The following is a 17,697-nucleotide window of genomic DNA, read 5'->3' as shown; positions in this document are numbered from 1 at the left end:
ACAACCAGAAACCTGACCTTGAAGAATTCATCGCTACTTTCTTAAAATAAACTAACAACTTGAAAATTTAGCTTACTGCTAAGGTTTCAAATAGAAATAGAGACTGGTGAGAAGAGTGTGATACTAAATCATTTACAATTACATTGTTTAAAGAAGTTTTCAAGATGGAATGTTGAGAGCTACCAGTTGAAAGTATATCAAACCAAATTTTAGTTAGGAAATAAGATTCCCATTTAAAGCTGGACACCTTGAACTCTGAAGGTCTTGCAAAACCGGGCAAGTGCCCCAATGTCTTTGTCTGGAAAAAAAACCCACCTGTTTTGGGGACAAAGAGAAGCAGGGCAAGGGGGAATTCCATTTCTATCAACAAGCAAAGGTATTAAGAATTACTGTTTGAATGTTAAAAGCAGACATACAGAACAGGAAAAAATTCTGGAGCTCTCAAGTTCTCTTAAAAGACTTAATTCTGAAACTTAAGTATTGGAACCATTGAAGAAGTTTTCTGCAGTATGTCATTGTCCACACATCAGATCTCCCTTCAGGAAATCAGTTTGCTTCAGCTTTTGGAAGAAAACAGACATTCAAAAAGTTTCATTTCTATGTTCATTTGTTAACGTATTTTGACACTTGAGGATAGACCACCAAATTCCATCAGTCTGAGGACAGACTTAACGAAATCAGAGTCAGTAATAAAACACTAGAACACCTGCACTGTGTTTGTGCTGAGACAGTGATCAAGTATCAAGTATTTTCTCTCAGCTTTTGACGTTATTACTATAGAAATTTGCATCTTCTACTCTCCTAGAAAGCCAAAACTATGAATGCATTGTTTTACACAGATTAATGAATAATTGTTGATGCTCAAATCTGTTGATTTCACACCAGATACTAAACTAAAAGCAAGAGAATTCCAAACACCAAGATGTCCACCCAAGTCTCTTCATGCATTATTCTGAATTTTAAATTGCTGTTACTGATGCTCCCGTCAGTACAAGCCTTCAGTACCACATACACAAAGTAATTCCGACCACCCTACGGCAGCTGATTTTGCTTAGAAAGTGCGCTTGCGATGAAGTGGTAGGTAGTGAAGTACAGCAAAGCCAGTGCCAACATCCTAAAATAACTTGCTAGCACGTCAATTTACTTCCACGCTTTGCCACCAGCTACGGTTTAATGGCAACACTGATCTGTACAGCCATCCCAGAAGTAGATGCAATCTACAGATAATCAAGGTTGCTTGATTTTTTGGGGTTTGTTGACAAAGACTCATGCAAATATGGTTCTTCAAACCAAAAAGTGTACTAAACACTTATATCAAGCGGCAAGATATCATCTTACACAAATGGAAAGGGTTAGAGTCTTTAAAAAAATTTTTTTAAGAGTAGTTGTCTTTGTAACATTCATCAAGTCTTCACCTGTCTGAATTCTGCAGAGGCTCTGAAGCCTATCAATTTGACACCCTTCCAGATGTTTGATGCACAAGCAGTAGCTGTAAATCATATTTTAAAAGTTGAAGACAGTAAAAAAGAACCAAACTGCAGATGGATTTACAGGTACAGGGACTGAAACAGACAGGAGCGGCTAGGGATAGACCAGAGGATTTCACTGCCATCCAGGCGGACCTTGACAGGCTGGAGAAATAGGCAGGCTGAAACATTATTCAGTTCAACAAAGAACTGGAAAGTCCTGCACCATACACCAGTACACACTGGAGACTGACTGGCTGGAGAGCAGCTTCACACCCAGCTGCTGCACACAAGCCAGCAAGATGTCCTTGCCGCAAAGGCGGCTAACAGAATCCCGGGGTGCACTAGGAGGAATGTTGCCACCAGGTTGAGGGAGGTGACTCTTCCCTTCCGCTCAGCACTGGTGAGGCTCCATCTTGAATACTGTGTCCAGTACTGGGCTCCCCAGTAAGAGAAATGAAACTACTAGAGAGAGAGTCTAGTGAAGAGCCACTAGGAGGATTAAGGGCTTGAGGCATCAAACCTATATTTTTTTACACAGTTTGAACAGTATACATAGCAGAGATGCTTTAGGAAATTTAATGTAGCAGTTTTCATAATAGATCTGCTTCAAAAAATAAACTTACTTTACAACAGTTAAGGCCTGAACAAGAAATCCTGTGCTTCAATTGCTTTAAATGAATGGCACACCTTGGAAGCCAAACTGGTAGTAGCAGTCAGACATTCAAAAGGAGCTAATTTTCTGCAACTGACAAAAATGTACTGTTAGTTTGGAGGGGAAAAGAGGGTAGATTTTGCAGCAGTAGAATTTTTACAGATTTTGCATAAACTTTTCAGACAATGATTCATCTGAATTTTTTAACATTGTTCTGGTAATGTTGCTCTCACTGAAGAGCACTAGTATGTCATTATACAAGGTTTTTAAATGTACACTGGTATTTTAAATACCAATACACCGTCCAATGAGACTCTGCTAGTCTTAAGGCAGCAGGTAGATTTCGGGAGCTGAACTTAAGTGCCACGTATACTGCAGTGACACAGTGGGAAACAGTACAAACTCCTGATAAAAAATAAGCCCTTGGAATTGAATGTTACAGGTATACATGTCTATCTAGAGGAAACATTGACCTTTCCTATCAAATTAAGAAAGCCCATATTATCAACAATAAACCAAATGTGACTTCAGTTAAGTGTTTTCATGAAGTTTTCTATAAATGCAATAGTTCCACACACTCAAGTATATGCTGTACAGCAGCATCCAGCACTGACTCAGGAACTCAAGGTCCCATCCACTCTTACGTGAGTGACTGCTTCCCCACCACTATCTGACATACATACCAGAATTCTGCCTAATGCTAGCGGGTCAATTCAGTAAGGCAGCTAACCAGAGAATGCTAGAAGGATGCCAAAAACACTTTCCGTCATGTTCATCTGGTGGTCCTTTGATACACAACTAAAACTAAAGCTAAAGCTTTTGCTTTAACAGAAATCCAAACAAAGATCAAAGCTGTCTAGAGTTCTATGCCTTTGAAAGCACATTAAGGTTTTGATTGAAAAAAATTTGATTGAAAGTAAGCAGTATAAAAGACCTCTCTCCTGTTCCGTTTCTTGCATATTCTACCAGCTAATGTCACATTCCTGCAGCGTATACTGCTCTTCTGTAAAAAGGAAACAAGATATCAAAGCCTCAGAAAGAGTAGAGAGCTTATTCATCGTTCATGTGATATTCTGCAAGGTACTGACTTCTGAACCTGCTATAAAGATGAACCAGATACTGTTCTTGAGAATTTCTATTTCTAAATAGCTTCCTTGCATACTAACTTTCAATAACATCTAAACATGCTTCAGCATATCAAAAGACACTGATACTTGCTGGTCTCAAGTCTTAACAATAACTCAGCTACCTTATAATGACTAATAATGTTCTACAGACACAAAATCATTAAGACAAATCTGAGAGGAGTGAAGCCAAATCATTTCTGTGCGATAGCCACGTGGATTAAATTCACACAACAGGGCTTCTCAGATGAACCTAATGACTACGACATAGAAATAAAAGAGAAACCAAAGAACAGCTCTCCTTTAAAACTTGAATTAATATACCATTCATTCAATTATAATCTCTTCTGACAAACACAAAGTTAAACGGACAGGTTCTCTCATGCCATTTTAGTTGTGACTGACACATGCTAAAACCAGTTTAAGCCTCCTAAAAGCCGAACCTGTTGTTCACGAGGCAGTTCCCTCTCATATGGTCTCCAAAGTAAAATTACTATGCCACGACTGAAGCAGCTTGAAGAGACAGAAGCCTCTCCTCCAACAGCCGCCATTTGACATTAAATTTCAAGTTCTTGTCTTTGGTTACTGCTAATCATCAGCTCCAATCTTTCCCAGCCTCACCTGCAACTGACAGCTGTGGTCCTTTGGAACTGCAAATGTCTTAAAGGATTCCTCACATCTGAAAAAATGAACAAATCCTGTGGTTCAAGCCAAGGTGGTGAACTGAATACAAGTATTTACCCAGGTACAGCAACACTGGGACCTACTGCAAACTTCACCCACAGCAGACAGTTGGAAATCAGAACAACTACAGGGTTTGCAGTAACTTGCTGTCCCACTAACAAACGTACCAACTTGTGTCCTGTCCTCAGCAATTTTCCAAGATCACCTGTGGGTGAATATCAGCTAGCCTCTGCAGGCACTTCCTTTGGAATCTTGGGCCAATCTCTTTATCCCCTTCCCAAGGGGTAAGCTGGAACAACAGGTATGTATGGAAGTGAAGAGAGAAAACAGACTAATGAAATAAACATAAGTATACCTGAACAGCTGTCTTCCTTCAACAGCAGACTTGAGATCTAGTTGTCACACAGAGATCTTCTGTCCTGCAAGCTCACTGCTGCTGGGATCTCGAATAGGTTAGGACACACTGAGAGACAGATTCATTTCAATGCTGCTAGCTCCTAACAGACATTACACTACAGCAATGGCAAGCAGTCAGTTGTAGCTCTGAAACAGAAAGAAAAACAGTTTGAGCTTTGATTCACACACAGCTTTCAGCTGCTCAGAAGGGACTGGATCAGACTGGAACCATTTTAGAAAAACCGATGGCAATGGAAAGATTAGTCACAAACAGCAGTCTGAAACACTTTTTTCCGTTACACTGGGTGAATGTATTATCTGCATCTATGTCTTCATTTAACAGGTCTGAGATGGCAAAGAACTGTGGAGCAAAAGAAAGTTCCTTTGCTACCCACTGAGTCCTTTCTGAGGGCTCAAACTAGCAATTGCTAACTAGTGTGATAAACATGGTGATCTCAGGGGAGAAACTCCAACGCTAGTTTCAGCTTAAGACATCCAAGTGTTTTCCTGCAGGCTTTTAACTGCCTTACACTCAACACAGGTGCCATCAAGATTTCTTGGAGAGATATTCACCGAACAGGCTGTTTTCTCTGGCACTTCCAGAAGAAAAGCCACAGTGAGTTGTCTTCTCACCTGATCAAACTGGCAACAGCCAGGCAGAGAAGTAGAGCAGACCAGCTCTAGCAGACGACATGCTAATTACTAGGCTAACAGTAAGGAATATTAATCTCTACAGTTTCTGGATCATACAGCCTCTCTCCTCTTCCAAACAGCATGCTTCTCTAAAAGATGGTTCCCAAAAGGTACACTTCCAAAAAAACCCCAAACAAAACAGTGATGTGTATCCACAACTGTAATCAAAACAGAAACATTTACAACTGTCATTATTTACAGTTATTTCCCTTATACAGGGTAGGACACACTATACTGTTCCTAGACCTTTTAGAGTATTCTAGTTTCTACTGCAATACATGTTATATTGTAACTTCCCCACAAGCTACCTCCTCTGACCTTCTAGAAATTCAGAATAAGCTTGCTGAGTAAGAGACAAGCATACAAAACTAAAACACTGCACCGTTATCATACCATGCAGAAAACTCCCCACCCCCCAAAAACTAGGCTCTAGATCTGGGTCATTTCTTTTTAACACTGCTATAAAAGACATACACCTAGGCATTTAGATTATACAGGTTTTATCCTTCTCCCTCCCTTTGCACTAATGAGATTCTATGTTCATGCAGTAAAGAAGAACTATAATCTTCTCTGTAAGAACAAACATTTCTGGAATGGCAGGACTCTTATGAGGCATGCAAGATGTCACATCGTAGGACTCAAGATCCTGGAAGATGGAAACAATGTTTGGTGGCTGAAGGCAAACTGAATGGATTGCACTCTCGGTAGTTCAATGATCATTTACTGTACAAGGATGAAAGACCCGAACAAGGTCTTTCAGCCTGTTTAAGGTCGAAAGACTGAAGAACCAGTTCCAAACATTTTGCAAATATTTAAATTGACCATCCAAACTAAAGTTAACCTAGGCATAGAAAAAGAGGGATGATTTTCAGTCGTTTAGAGCTTGTTTTTCTGAACACGCGGAGTTCAGGACTGTGATGCAGCACGCTGCAGGACAAAGACAATAGGGCTGGAATATAAAATAAATCACAGGTTTGGGGTTTTCTTGTTTGTTTGTTGGGTTTGGTTTTTTTTTTTTAATGCAAGCATTCGTTGAAGTCGCTTTTTACCCAGGATTTCCCAAAAGCAGTCGGGCTGGGGGTCCGACATTGCGAGCCGCCCGCGGGCAGAAACACACCCCCCCACCCCCCCCAGCCAGGCGCCCATCGCCCCACACCTCGCATCCGTTTGCGTTTGCGGGTGCTGCCCCCGCCGCGGGGTCAGAAGGCGGGAGGCGCGCGGCACCCCCGGCGCCCGCCCCCCCGCGCGCCCACGTGACCGCTCCCGGGAAGTGGGTGAAAGGTCGCGCCGCCGCAGCGCCGCGCAGGCCAGCGGCAGCGCGGAGGGGGGGGCGGCCCTGCCGGGAAGGCGCTGCCCGCCCCGCGCTAGGGCTGCCGTAGAGGAAGGCAAAGCGATGAAGGCAGCAGAGCGTATGGCAGAGGTAGCAGAGAAAAGGGGCGTATTCGCTTGTGCAGCTCGGCGGTTTCTGTTCTGCTTCTCCGGGCTAAAGAGCCTCGGCTGTTTGATGTCCCGGTTTTCTTTACCCAAAAGTAACGTTTTCTTCCTGGAAGCAGCTCTTGAAGCAAGGCTACAACACCTCAAAACTCTAAACAGCCCTCAGATCAACTTCTCTTTCACACCAAGTCACGGCTATGACAGAGCCCCGATACCTGCGTAATCATGCTAAATTACATTTATACAGATCCACACCACACTCACCTTATCGCCTGTGCCACTACAAATTAATAATTACCACTTTATATCGATAGGCTTACAACAGGAAGAGAACCTGCCAATTACCACTGAGGACTACAATACTTTTTTTTATATAACACCCGTTCATAATGGTCAGAAATCACATAGCACAGCTTGTAGATCTGGAAATTGAAGAGGTCAGACACTCAGGAAAATGTAATTGTTTAAGGAAAGGAAAAAAAAAGGATGAGACCTTCCTCGTTCTCAGTGCTTACATTCCTATAAACTGTGATAAGGAAGCGAGCAGGTTTCTGAACAGTAATCTTTGCTAAACTTGCAATTTCAATACAATTGTCCTTTAAGTGCTGACAAATTGCCAGGTAAGAGGAAGAATGAGATATTTGTCTTGATCCTGCTTTGCACCTTTCTCTTTCCAAAAAAAGCTGCTTCCCATTACAGTTCCATCAACACTAGTATAGAACTGTTATAACCAGAGTCATATTTTAGTTCGATTTTTTTTTTTCCGGCCTCGACCAGAAAACATAGCACAAAACACAAAAGCTGTACGAAAATGAGGCAAGAAAATGAAAGTTCCAAGATGCTGCAACGATCTTAACCTTTTGCAACAAGTCTGATCCGCATCCTCATTCGGTAAACCTGCCAGGCCATGAACAAAGCGTAACGTTTTCCATCTGTGTTTATCTCCAGAGCAGTTTGCAGGGACTGCGGCTGCTATAGGTGTCACCGCCTGCAGTCACACGAGCACAGGGACTAGTGTCTCACACGCACCGGTCAGGACGTAGGCGCCCCGACCCCACCGCCACAGCCGGGGCTCGTACCGCCGGTGGGTCGGTGCAGCGGGTCACCCAAGCCACCGTGCTTCAGGCGGCGTAGCTGCAGCGAGCGCCCCCGTGTCACTGCGTGCCACCGCTCCCCGCCGCCACCCCCGCCCCGCTCTGCGGCACTACCGAACCCCGAGGCCGGGGACAGACGCCAGCGGGACGCCGCGGGCACCGTGCCTTCCCGGGGCGCTCCCGGCCCCCTCCGGCCGCCCCCCCGGCGGCTGCACCCTTCCCTCCAGCCCCGCGCAGGGGGCAGCACCCACCGCACTCGCACATTTACCACAGAACTTCGCGCTCGCCCAATGAAAATAATTATTAAGCTAAAAACAGACCGAGCGAGCCCGGTCTCGCCGTCCCTCGGCGCCCAGGCGCAGGGTGGCGGGGAAGGGGCGGAGCGGCAGCCCGCAGTGAATCAGCCGGACACGGAGGAAACCACGGCCCGTCGCTGCCCCCTACCCCGTTCCCCCGGAGCCCCCCGCCTGCAGGCGGCGGAGCTAAGCCGAGCCGCGCTGGGAAAGCCGGCGATGGAGGACTTGCGCCCAGCAGCCGCCCGCCGCCACCCACCTGCCGAGAGAATGGCGGTAACCGGCGCTCAGGCGGGGCGGGCCGGGCCGGAGCGAGCAGAGCGGCGAGTGAGGCGCGGCCGCTCCCTCGCGCAGCCTGCCAGAGCCGGGCTTGCCGCCCGCGCCCCCATTGGCTGTCGGCGGAAGGGGGGCGGGGCCGGGCCGGGGCCGCAGGAGCGGCCCGTGTGGGCGGAACGGAGGCGGGAAGGGAGGTGGGCTCTGATAGGCGGGGAGGGCGGGGCGCGCTGCGTGATTGGTGGGGAGCCCGGGGCGGGGCCGAGGGGCGTCTTGCGGGGAGCTGAGGGGATGTGGGCTGGGGGCTGCGGGAGTGGGCTGGGACGCGGGCGCCGTGGGGAAGGGGGCTCCGGGGCTGCGAGGAGAGGCCCCGGGGGTGCAAATGTGTGGGGGGAAAGGTGCACGGTGGGAAACGGGGCGCGGGGGGGCTCTGCTTGGTGGCGCCGTGAAGGGGCTGCCGAGAAAAAACGACTTTACGAACAGCTTTCGGTCCCCCTTCTGTGTGGGAGCCCTAGGCGATGGCTCCTTCAAGAGCTCCTTCAAGATGGGCTCTGGCAAGGCTGAGAGTCAGGTGTCAGCGCAGGTGCGGAGCGGCAGGGTTGGTGGGGCTGGGAAGGGGTTTCCAAGGGGAGGTGAGGCCCGACGATGACTCTCACTCCTGGCCCCCTCTGCAAGGGAGCCCTCACTGGCGCCTTTTTCTGTCGAACCTGGGCTCTGGCTACAGTGAGGCGACAGGCGAGCGAGGTTCTTAGGGGGCAGCACAAATGCAGAGCTCCCGTGTTGGTGGGGCTGGGTTGGGGCTGCCCAGGGAAGGTGTGGGCCAGCAACAGCTTTCAGTGCTAGCCCCTCAGCAGGGGAACCCTGAGCTGGAGGTTCGGGGTGCAGCCGTGGAGCCAAGACAGCCTCCCTGGGAAGGCCCAGCCAGTCTGCTCTGCTCCAGCAGATACTGGGATTTGAAGGAAATAAGTACACTCAATACATGTCAGCAAAAATAATTCTATTCTTTAAAAAAATGCAGAATCATGCAAGTAATTCAAATGAAAGCATGCATGTTAGTCTCTGGGCAGAATGGCACTCAGCTGGAAATGAGTAATTTTTAATAAAAAATTTTAATGGGCTGGTCACTTTCAAGAGCTCACAGCTTGAATATCTGATGCTCTGTTTAATTTCAGTATGATAACAGCAGGAAGACTGCTCTGTCCCAAAAGGAGGTCATGGCCTGTCAGACTGCAGCGGTGCCAGTATGAAGTCTCTTCTTTGAGCTAGTACGCGTTGGGATTCATCCATTTTTCCTTTGTGGGCAGACCCACCCAGCCACACACTCCTGCCTGCTGCAATTTCCTGGATGTGTCTGAAGGCTCCAAAAGACACAAACATATGACCAAATCCAGAAGCACGGACACTACAGACACTAAGGCTCTCCCTTACCCTTAAGATCATGCAATGTCAATGGGAAGAAAACCCCACTTCTGGTCAGAATTTTCCCTTCTAGTGTTCTGTGCCTAATGATGCAATTTTAAGATGTTATTGTTTCAGAAGGACACAGAGAAGAAAGCAAGGGAAGGAGGAGGAAAAGAAGAGGGATTTAGGTCTGTTAGTATTAGCAAGGGGAGAAACAGGACAAAAGAATAAATCAATACAAACCCAGCTACATGCCCACATTTGGTAGCATTCACATTTACATATTTTTAGCAATAGCAGATAGGAATTAATTTGTAAAGTTGCAAGAAGGTAATTAATAGCTTAAAAAGAAAAAAACATCTGCAAGTTTTTCATCATGCACAAAGGCAACCTAAAATGTCTTGTCAGGTCTTGAGTTTTATCCTCCAGGTACCTTTTGCCTTTCAAATATTGAAAAAATAAACCAAATCTGCTCGTGTTTGTTTTACCAGGAGTTTCATCCATATCTTAATTCCCCAGCCAACATTTTCATCTACACAGCAAATCAGTCAGAGGGGAACACGTGTTGGTGTTAATTGCTTTGATTTCCCAATAATTGTGCAAGCATTCATGAATTAGGGAGCACCCAGATAGAGTGCTTACTTTAACATAACTTCCAAACCCCCTGCAGCTAACCTTAGTAAAGACATGACAAGTATTGCGTTAGGTACGGCTGTAATTATTGTAACTTAGCCAAACCTGACATGGCTCTATTTAGCTGGCAAATGTAAACCTTACAGAAGGAAATCCTGTGAGCAGCTCCCAGTGGTCCTGACGCTGACACCTAGGTCAGGCTCCATTCATGCATTAACCCACAAGGAGCAAGTTAGATGCTTCTGTGAGACCATCCTGTGTGTGTCTTCACTGTGCCAAAGTGCTCTGTCTTCTCTGATAACCATGTTTCTTCAGCTAGGGGTGTAAGGTGATTCTGCCTCTCATGGCTGTAACTGCAGTTATCTGCAGGCCTGCAGTGTGGCCTGTGCTTCTGTAGCAAAGTTGCACAGCTCAGCAAAAGTCAGTCAATTTTTCTTCTGTAAATTATGTATTTTTAATTTCGAAAAAATTATGAGTACGATCAGCACAGAGAACATGTGCTTGGTGCTGTAAGACCTCCCTAGCAGATTAATTTTGACTCTTGTAATCCAAAGAAATCAAACTAATCAATGACAGGCCACATTTATCTGTACTGCAGCAGACTGAAATAATGTCAGTTTACCACGATGGATATGTAGCTCTTGGATTAAATACATTTGGTTATCTTACCCCAGGCATTCAAGACTTCCTGGCTTCTGTACATGCAGCACAGCTTATCTGTAGCAGCTTTTCTTAACCGCTACACCAATCTTTCGTTATATTTACACTTGTCTATTTTTGAACAGATTTTAATGATGACAAACTACTATGGCTTTAACATGGATCTGGTCTGGAAACCTGGCTATCTCCAGTGAAATTTTGTGTTGTTCTGTTTTGGTGTATATTTTTGAATTAATTCGGTTTCTCAAGTTGCTTAAGTCACGCAGTTTTAATATAGACAAGCAATTCTCTTTGTTGTCTTGAAACAGAATTATTCTGCTTATTGAAATTGAATTATTCAAGACCTTCAGAGCACAAATTTACCGGGTGCAGTCTTAGTTGCTTGGGCAGATATTTTCCCAGTCTGCTTGCTAGTCAAAACACCACTGCAGTTTCATTTTAAACAGAACCAAGACCATTTGGGTTTTTTCCTTCCTGTTATCTCCCGTGATACTTGAAAATGAAGGTTTCCACTTCATAGTTAGGATGTAAGCACAGGGCAAGTCAGTGTCTCAGACCAACTTACTGTTGATAGCCTGAGTGGCAAACCAAATCTGTTGTAAGTGAAGTGTAGAACAGCCCCATAATGTAACTTTTTGTAGGTAAGTGTGTGCAGGGCACCTTCCCATGGCACCTGAACAAGGTGAGCAAGACAGGTCTGGTGACAACAAACAGGGTTGGCCAGATCATTAGATCTTCAGTGATGAGGCAAGTCCAGGATTGTCAAGCTGGAAAACTGTCGGGATTAGGGTTTGGATCAACAGGGAGCACAGCCAAGTGCAAGACAGCTGCAGGAAGGCACCGAGGGTGAGAACCTCAGCTTCAAAGCTACTCCAAAGCGAAGCGGGGAGCCCCACTGGGACCTTGCAGCGCAGCTTCCCCCAACAGCTCATTTCAAGACACCTGCACCCAGTGTCTAAACAGGCCCAGAGGTCTGGCAGCCAAAAGCCCAGGAGGGGTGGAGGGCAGATAACCCCAGGGCCCCGACAGCGTACACACATACACGTGTGCAGACTCACAAAATGGCCACGTTTACCTTTCTGCGAGATGATGCAGGAAAAGTGAAGATCCTTCCAAAATGCAGTGTCCAAAAGGGTATGGGATTTTTAGTCAAGGGCAAGATGTTGCAAAACTGTGTAGTGCGCATTACTGATGAGTGAAAATCACTGAGTGATTTCACATACCACGAATAATGCCCACACCTTGCCTCCTTTTCTTAGGTGTTCCAGACCACTCCTGTTTCCCAAGCCCTCACTGCTATGATTCAATCGTCTCAGCCACCGGTGTTATACCAAGCAATACCGAGCTCTGCCAGCACAGTTATGTCTCAGACTTTGATCCGGCTTGACCTTTGTTCATTCTTAAATACTTTCTCGTGATGATACAGTAGCAATTCAATATATATTTAACCAGAACAGAATGAGTTGCTATGTCTTGCCCTGCTTTTTTTAGACCAGATAAAATGGATATTACTAACCTCACTTGACTGAGTTGTCAACAGGTTTGTCATCCCATCCTGTGGCAGCCAGAGCTAGCAGAGAACATACAGTGAGCATCTGTGAGACATTTTGGGAAAAGAAATATGCCCCTCTTCTAAGCAATATCCTTTTTAGAACTGATTATTCACTTTCAGTGTCTTAATGAGTGTTTTGTGTTTGAATTCATTGATTAAGGAATTGCAGAATGATCACTCAAAACGTGTTACAGGTTTTGCTCAGCGTTTATAAATCAAAAGAAAGCGAGTGAACTTTTTCAGTGCTCTGTCAAACTAGCTAGACTTTACGATATCCTTGGAAAGTGAACACTTGTAGATGCCATCTAGCCAGTAAGTAATGCATTATTGCTTCAGAAATGACACAATGACAAATTTGCAGGTGGTGAAAACCCACCTAAATTCCATAGATCTGATCTAAGAATTCTCCGTGGCCAGGGTTATGCTCCCAGGGCCTGGTATTACTATTTTGTACCCCTGAGAGAGTCTTACCTATTGTAACATCACCTCCAAAGAGAGGACCAGGGGACCAAGTGAACACAAGCACTGATCAATATCCATTGAGATGAGGATAGGTATAGATCTAATACGCTGCTGACCAAAACGTCCATAAATTTAGCAGGTGACCTAAGTTTTTCCGGAAAAGTTAAATTTATAGCCAAGTAATTCTGGATAAATCCTACTGAGATTTTCTAAAAGTGCCTGAGCATCTGTGGCAGAAAAGTCCAAAAGAAATTAAATGACATCTGCGTACTCAAAACACCGCATTTTAAACAATTCACTGTCTTTCCAAATTATTTTTGATACATATTGACCAGTAAGAGCCAAATGAATAGTACTGCCATGGCATACAGATGAGATTGCCCAGCAAGTGATGGATATGCCCCACACACAGATTTTTAGATCTCCTGGTTTTAGTTTCTCTCCTGATGTTTCACTTCTTTTCTCTTACTTTGTATGTTTATGACTCCTGGCTTTGTCTTTCACAGTCACATTGGGTGAGGAATATGGATCTCCCTATGCCATCCTGGATGTGAGAAGGTGGATGACATCCCATGTATGAAGGACATTACTTAAGCCTCGCAGCATGTGCCTAAGGTTATGTTAACAGTAGCAAAATGGATCCTGGCCAAGCTTTGAAAGGGAAGTATGGAGCAGGGAGTTTTCTAAGGTAAGGGAACAAGTCAAAAATACAATACTAAAGGTCATGGTATGTTAGAAAAAGCCACAGTGAATGTCGCAACCTAATAGTGCTTGTGTTTGTGACACTCCCTAAACTCTGCAAAAGAAAGAAAACTCTCTGACCTGAAAATACACACCATAATTTCTAGCATAGAGTAGAGGTTTCTTTAGAGAGCATTTGGAAGGTTATTTAGAGGCTGGTTTGTTCATATTACGGAATCTAGGAGATACTTTTGGGAAGACACTGTTACATCCATTTATAAAATATTTTTTTTTATTGTCAATAGAAAATCTGTCCCTCAGACCAACAGTAGCTCACAAATTGATAGCATTGTTTTCCTGAACAGTTTCAAATTCAAGGCATAACTAAAGGGGTTAAGTACTGCAGATTGTTTTGCTCTTTGGGCATCAGATACTGTATGTACTACTTCCTATTGCAATCTACCAGATGGAAGCAGAGCTGTTTGTTTACTACCCACACAGGCCTGCAAGGGCAACGGTATTAACTAGCTGTGTTTATTTGATTTCTAGTATAACAATTATGTGCCTTACAGTAATTCTTAGACTGTGTGCAGAGATTGAAGGAGATGGAACTGCTGTTTAGAGGCTAAGCCTAAAATGAAGGAAGTGAGTTCAATTCCTTGCTACTCTAGGGACAAAGTGAGGTCCTCAATGGTGGTCATCGTTCAAGACAAGCAGAGTACGTGGGAAGTCCATGCAGAAACCAATCTGTGCAGGTGGGGAGTTAGGAGGAGAAACTTCCCTTAATTTCACGTGATTTTGCCATTTTAGACAGAATGAAAAATGCACAGGAAAGACTACATGCCTCCTCCAGCTGAGAGGATTGGAAGATTCCCCTTCCACTTCTTTCATATCTTTTGAACAAATAAAATATAACTCCAAAGCATGGCAACGCTCACTAGAACTGCTGTCGGTTACGTAGCATTGCTGTGTCAGTGTAGACTTTTCCCTTCAAATGCCAGCAGTTCATCCATAGGTGACTGAAGAACATCCACACTTCATGATGGCATTTTACTTATTAATTGTCATGTTCACTCAGATATGCTTTCTTTAGTGACAAGTACAGCTGTGTGACGACATATTCTTCCATTCTGCCTAGTGCTTTGTGATTTTCTTGCTCTACATTTCAGAGTATCTCCCAGAAAACACAGGGAATTTGGGTCAGACCAACCCTGCCCTTCTTCTCTTGGCATCTAGTATCAGTGCCAGAGCTATTTCCAAAGCGAGCCAGATGAAGTATCCAGTGCTGAACACCATAGCCACAGCAATCAAAATGAGATCCATAGTGCTACTTTTTACAAAGACTTCCTTACCACCATTTCAGGAAAGAAAAGGATATTGTAACTACGCAACATCCTGAAAGAGGACTCATTTTCATTGTAACGTTCATGCCCATGTGTCTGTGCTGTAGTTGCTCTCTTATCAACACCAGCAGATTTCCATAAACAGACTGCAATATGAGCTCAGTTTCATAGACTTTGTTTCAGATGTATAATGCATAACCAAGAGATTTGAAGGCCCTGTAGTCTGCAGCATATGCAAGTCTCGTCTTCAGTCAAAGCTGAGTGCACACTCACAATTAAAATCTACCTTTGTACCTTTTCTATTTAATTTCCTTATCTTTCTATATCTGCAGCCATAATAAAGCATAATTTATTTGCAATGTGTTTCCTTTAGTTTCTGTAGTACAGCCAACTCAAGTGAGGCAGAGTGCTGAGTGAGTAAAAAGAGGAAAAAAATCCTCCAGGAACTGGAGCAGGACAGGAGAAAGCAAGTGTGAAGCTTGGGCATGGACAACGATTGCACTGGAAGAAAAGCAGTTTCCAATCTCCCTGCATAGCTATACTGCACATCCAGGTTACTGATGCGACTCCTCACCTGCAGCAGTGGTGTGCAGGCTGCTGCTGGGGGCAGGTCCTCTATGGCATGGTGCTCTGTGTGTCATCCTTGCTACAGCTGCTGGGCCTCAGCACCCTCCGCACCCTCAGCACCTGATCATCTTCCTCATCAGATACTCTGGTATGCTTGTGTGCTTGCTGTGGCAGCAAATATCACAGCTCTTCTGTGGATTCATGGTGCTAACCCTTGCATAAAGATATTTAGTTCCTCACTCTGCCTGTATGAATTCTGTTGCAGGATTCTGGGCATCCACTTTCTTCCCCTTCAGCTCCTGCTGTGCCCTGTTGCCTTTGCTGGCCCTGATGACACTTGGAATCTTCTTGCATCCTTACCGGGAAGAGATGAAACATGCATTTAAAAGGCAAGCAAACATTGCCATAACCTCTCAAGTGGTCTCTAGGAACACTGTGGGGGTAAGGGGGGAAGCACAGACATCAAAGCAGTGCCAGATACTCATAAATAGTACCCAAATTGGGCAGTACCCACAGTTATGCTGAGATTTTTTAACTGCCCAAGACAGCTATGATGCAGTGGGAACATTCTGATACCAGCCCTGGTTCTCCAAGAGTGAAGCAGCACAGGGTGATGAACCAGTTAGCAGACTGTCCAATACTGTGCTTTAAATACAGGGTTACAAAGATGGATCCCAACTATAAAGTTCAAAGCTGCAGCTGCAAAACCAGGATCTTAGTTAATGTTCATAAATGTTTAAATTAGAAGCCCAAATTTTCCATTCATCTGCCATGAAACCTCTGTCGTCAAGCTAGGGGTTTGGAGGTTTTTTTGCCTTTTTTTTTCCCCATCAGAAACTGATGTCAACACCAACAAAGTCAATGGCCAGTTTTTACCACTAATGCCTTACTAGGGAGGAAAATTATTTAAAGACTGGAGAACTGCCAGGTTCAAAAGCTAGTTAGGTAATTGTTTTATTCTACAGTTTTCTGTTCTCCTGTTCCATTTATTCTCCTCCCTGCATGAGGAAGCCCCTTCCAGAACAAGCCATTTGTCATGTTGATCTTTCTTCCTCACTTAATTGGCAAAACTTATTGCCTTTATATATTTATAATTTAATATTTCCTGAGCACATTGATGTATCTACATATATAAAGGCAAAGCAAGTCTGGAAAATATGCTTTACACTTGGTGCAGTGGAGTTTATGGCACTCTTCACCTAAATATAAGCAGGTTAAAGATTGGCTCTGTGGGTAAGTAGCTAAGAAAATCACTACAATATTTTTCAGTTTCTGGAGAAATTGAAGCATTTAGTCATGTTTAACAGAGACCATCCTAATAAGCAATAAAAATTGTTACAGACAGCAAAATGTTTGACTAACCTATTTACCAACATTAACTTCAGCTCCTATCAAGATGGGCAGCAGAAAGTAAACCAAGCAGCGCACAGGTACTTTTGTCCTGTTTGGCTGACTCTTTGTAGTGACGTAAGCATGCAGCGGACTTTGTCCATATTTTTGACTGAATAGTTAAATTCAGTGTAATTCTGCTCAGTTTTGTGGTTGTACAGCAAGGACAAGTTCTACCCATACATATCTAAAACATACATCACAACCACATGAAGAGCTGAGAACAGATAAGAAAAGGTGCCTGGAAGCACAGTTTGCCGAAGTATTTCGCAAACAAGTTTTCCAGGACCTAAAAAAAAATAATACACATGACTTTGTGGGCTATTTACTAACCTGTAGGCAGGTCAGCTTCCTTGCCATATCTGCCAGGCTGCCTCTCAAAATGCTGGCAGCCAGGGAATGACTATTGCAAAGCCCCACGTTCTACCTGCTGGAGCTTTACACTCCTGTTGTCTGTAAGTCTAAGGCTACTTTGCATTTGTGCCTGGTAAGCTAATGAGTTTAAGAATCACATGGACGACCTGCTGGCTGACTAGAATACCACTACCTAGAAATATGTTCCTGCAGTTTAATGAAGGAAGAGAAGGATCATGGGAAAAATAGCTAAGACAAGAAAGCCATCAGTATGTGGAATTATTAAAAGCATCTAGGGCTGAAAAGTCTCCGTGTTCTGTATGACAGTATAGGATGAACTAACTGGTCAGAGAAGGAACTGAAATTGCACCTCTCCTTCAAAGACTATACTTTTCTGAATGATTTAAAATGAATAGTGAGGAAAAGCAATATTGTGAAACATCACGGAGTGCAAGGGGAGACTGCTTTCTTCCAAAGCTCATGAAAATAGTAAACAGTTGTTTCTCAGGATATAGTAATGCAGGCCTAATGTTTGTAGCAAAG

At 44.3% G+C, this 17,697-nt stretch overlaps 1 protein-coding gene and 1 long non-coding RNA gene across 12 annotated transcripts in view; one reads left to right on the top strand and one right to left on the bottom strand.

The window, feature by feature from the left end:
* Nucleotides 1–8,239, bottom strand: part of CPT1A (carnitine palmitoyltransferase 1A) — a 43,215-nt gene extending 34,976 nt beyond the window's left edge. For 2 of the 11 annotated variants that reach the window (XM_056353297.1, XM_056353292.1), the window contains exons 1-2: nt 8,099–8,237; nt 4,285–4,472 (exon numbers count right to left, since the gene is read on the bottom strand). The gene's annotated coding sequence lies outside the window, so the exon portion shown is untranslated. Of the gene's footprint in view, nt 1–2,092; nt 2,215–3,866; nt 3,925–4,096; nt 4,219–4,284; nt 4,473–8,098 lie in introns of all 11 variants that reach the window. The other 9 variants (XM_056353291.1, XM_056353298.1, XM_056353294.1 and 6 more) reach the window with 9 other exon arrangements.
* A 334-nt stretch (nt 8,240–8,573) lies between these two features.
* LOC130156571 (uncharacterized) lies at nt 8,574–17,411 on the top strand. The gene is made up of 3 exons (XR_008824469.1): nt 8,574–9,584; nt 12,066–14,256; nt 15,218–17,411. It is a non-coding gene; the product is annotated as an uncharacterized LOC130156571 (long non-coding RNA).
* The last annotated feature ends 286 nt before the right edge of the window (nt 17,412–17,697 follow it).

The sequence above is a fragment of the Falco biarmicus genome, chromosome 10, assembly GCF_023638135.1.
Source record: "Falco biarmicus isolate bFalBia1 chromosome 10, bFalBia1.pri, whole genome shotgun sequence".
Classification (NCBI taxonomy): Eukaryota; Metazoa; Chordata; class Aves; order Falconiformes; family Falconidae; genus Falco; species Falco biarmicus.
This window is presented reverse-complemented; position numbering and strand designations above follow the sequence as displayed.